We start from the raw sequence: 2,844 nt of genomic DNA, 5'->3' as shown, positions 1-2,844 counted from the left end.
GCAAGGCAAGCACTCTACCACTGAGCCACCTTCCCATCCTGTTTCATTGAGTTTTGACATGTGTATAAACCTAAGATGTCAACATGCAAATGAAGAGAAAGAACATTTCATCTCATCTACAGTTTCTGGATGCCCATTTCCAACCATAACATCCAGGGCAACTACTCATCTTTTATTACTGTAAATTAGTTTTGACTGTTCTTGAACTTCATACATAGGGATTTAGGATCTACTTCTATTAGTCTGACTTCTTTCACTAAACATGCCTTTTCTCCTTATACATATACTTAATACATATCAATTACCTTAATATATTATTATCTAAATTGTTAAATTAATTATATATAATTTATTTATACTTTATAAATATATAATTAATCTATCTCTCTATATATATAATTTTATTTATTTTTTGCCAGACCTGGGGCTTGGCTATGTCCCTGAGCTCATTTCTTTTTTTTTTTTTTTTGGGTCCGGTCATGGGGCCTGAACTCTGTGCCTGAGCGCTGTCCCTCAGCTCTTCAGCTCAAGGCTAGCGCTCTACCACTTGAGCCACAGCGCCACTTCCACCTTTTTTTTCTTATGTGGTGCTGAGGAATCAAACCCAGGGCCTCGAGCATGCAAGGCAAGTGCTCTACCACTGAGCCACCTTCCCAGCCCTTGAGCTCATTTCTTGCTCAAGGCTAGTATTCTACCACTTGAGCCTCAACTCCACTTCCAGATTTTTTGTGAGTAATTGGAAATGAGTCTGATGGACTTTCCTGCTCCAGCTAGCTTTGAACCAAGATCCTCAGATCTCAGTTTCCTGAATAGCTACGATTATAGGTGTGAGCCACCAGCGCCTGGCCTTAAATTATGTATTTTTAAAAGTAGTTGTACAAAGAGATTACCATTCAACATGCCAGTTTATAATTATGTGTCTCGGTCACTATCATCCCTTTTATTGTACTCTCCATCCCCTCAAATTTCCTAGTTCCATTTTGATATATATACATTGAATACTATAATTGAATTCTCCTCCATCTTCCTCTTCCTCTCTTTCTCTCTTTCATGTGACCTGGTTTTATGAGGAAGGGAATGATAACAGAGCACCCAAGCTCCTGGCCGGGTACTTCTAGTGGCAACATGACAGAGACCCAGTGAACACACCCAGCCCGCCTACCGTGAAGGTCCCTTTTTTAGGCCACAGAAAGAAATCTGGGTATACTGTTTATTCTTATCACATCACAAAAATAAAAAGCACGATCCTAGCAGAGCTGGTCAGACAGTGAAATGGTATTTCCACATACTTTTCTAACTCATATGACCTGAAGCTTCTGGCTGCTGCCAAGTCCCAGAATGTTTCTGAGGGGAGCATGTGCTATAATGCAAGAAATAAGCACTTCCAATATAAGGAATACTGGCGGACAGACAAGAATAAATAAGAAGGGAGATCCTAGATCTACTAACCCCTACACTTATGGCTTGTCAGAGAGTTAATATCTATGCAGGACATGTACATCTAGATAGGAATGGTGGGACAGCCCAGGGAAGACCCTCAGCAAGTGGAAGCCAGGGGAAGACAGGCCGAGGGACATAGGGGGTTCATGGTAGTAAAAGGGGAAGCGTGGATACCTCAAACCCTCAGGGCCACAGCTCATACAATTTGGGTCAAAGAGATAGCCAGGCCTTTGTGGTCATCAAAGCGATCCATGGTCTTGAGGCTGAGTATCATGTGCAGGCCGTAGGTAAAGATGAGCACCATGATGAGAGAGGTGAGCAGCCCCATCCAGATGGCCGGTGAGAAGAAGCCGGCACAGTCGCTGGCATAGGAGAACCGTTGGCCTGTCACATTAAAAGCCTGGATCTGGAAGTCCTTCAGAGTCACCTGCCAGAGGGAGGGCTCGTTGGTCGCCACCAGGAGGCTGCCATACTTCCGGAGACTGCTGACATAGCCACAATGGAAAGAGTAGAGGCTGGGCCCTGTGACCTGGGAAGCGTTGAAGTGGGTGACAGAGTCGTTGGTGTGGATTTCCAGGCGCTCCATGGCAAACCAGCGGCGGGCAGACACTGGGTAGAAGCGGTTGGTCAGGATGAACTTGAATGTCACCGTGGTCCCGAAGAGCTGTTGGTAGGTCAGGGAGAGACCAGCAATGGAGGCATTCCAGAAGGAGCCCGTCAGGTTGAGCTTCTGCACCCCAAAGGTGAACGCGGTCAGGTCTTCCCAATGGTCCTTGTAGGCCACAGAGAAGTTCTGGGCCCAGAACAGGATGCGCGGGACCGTGTCGTTGAAAGTCACCGGAGGATGGATCACCACCGGCTCCGCAGGATGCGTCTGAAGCAGCTGGCGCCCGAAGCCACCAGCCAGCACGGCTCGGTCGGGGGTCACCCCGGAGGGGCGGACTGCGGTGAGGACGGCGGTGTAAGGGACATCTTCAGATCGGAGCGCGGCCAGCACCCGCCCGATGGCCTCATCACTGCCCCTGAGGACGTCCCTGGGCGCCAGGGGACGGGCGCCGGCTGGGCGCAGGCGGAGGAGCAGCAGGGCAGGGCGGCTGGCATGGAGCTTCAGCCCCCGGAGGGCGTCCGGGTCCAGGGGCAGGGGCCTGACCCCCAGCTTCTCCCGCAGGTGGGCGGTGAGCGCGCTGACGGCGGAGCACTCCACCGCGGGGAGGACCAGGGAGGCCGGGGCGAGCGCCAAGGCCCGCTGCAGATGGACGAACGCGTCCCCGTGAGCCGTGAAGTCCTCCAGGCTCAGCCGGTCCCGCAGGAACAGCAGCACGGTGCGGGGCCCCTGCTCCAGGGCCGGGGCCAGGAAGGCGGGCAGCTGGGTGCGGCTGGCGACGTGGCCCTCGTGCGTGCGGG

The 2,844-nt window shown here is 51.3% G+C and overlaps 1 pseudogene; it reads right to left on the bottom strand.

Moving 5' to 3' along the window:
• Nucleotides 1-1,636: 1,636 nt before the first annotated feature.
• LOC105996867 lies at nt 1,637-2,836 on the bottom strand (annotated as a pseudogene).
• Nucleotides 2,837-2,844: the final 8 nt, after the last annotated feature.

This window comes from Dipodomys ordii, unplaced genomic scaffold, assembly GCF_000151885.1.
Source record: "Dipodomys ordii isolate 6190 unplaced genomic scaffold, Dord_2.0 Scaffold138, whole genome shotgun sequence".
Taxonomy (NCBI): Eukaryota; Metazoa; Chordata; class Mammalia; order Rodentia; family Heteromyidae; genus Dipodomys; species Dipodomys ordii.
Note: the sequence above shows the minus strand (reverse complement) of the source record. Positions and strands in the feature narration are given on the sequence as shown.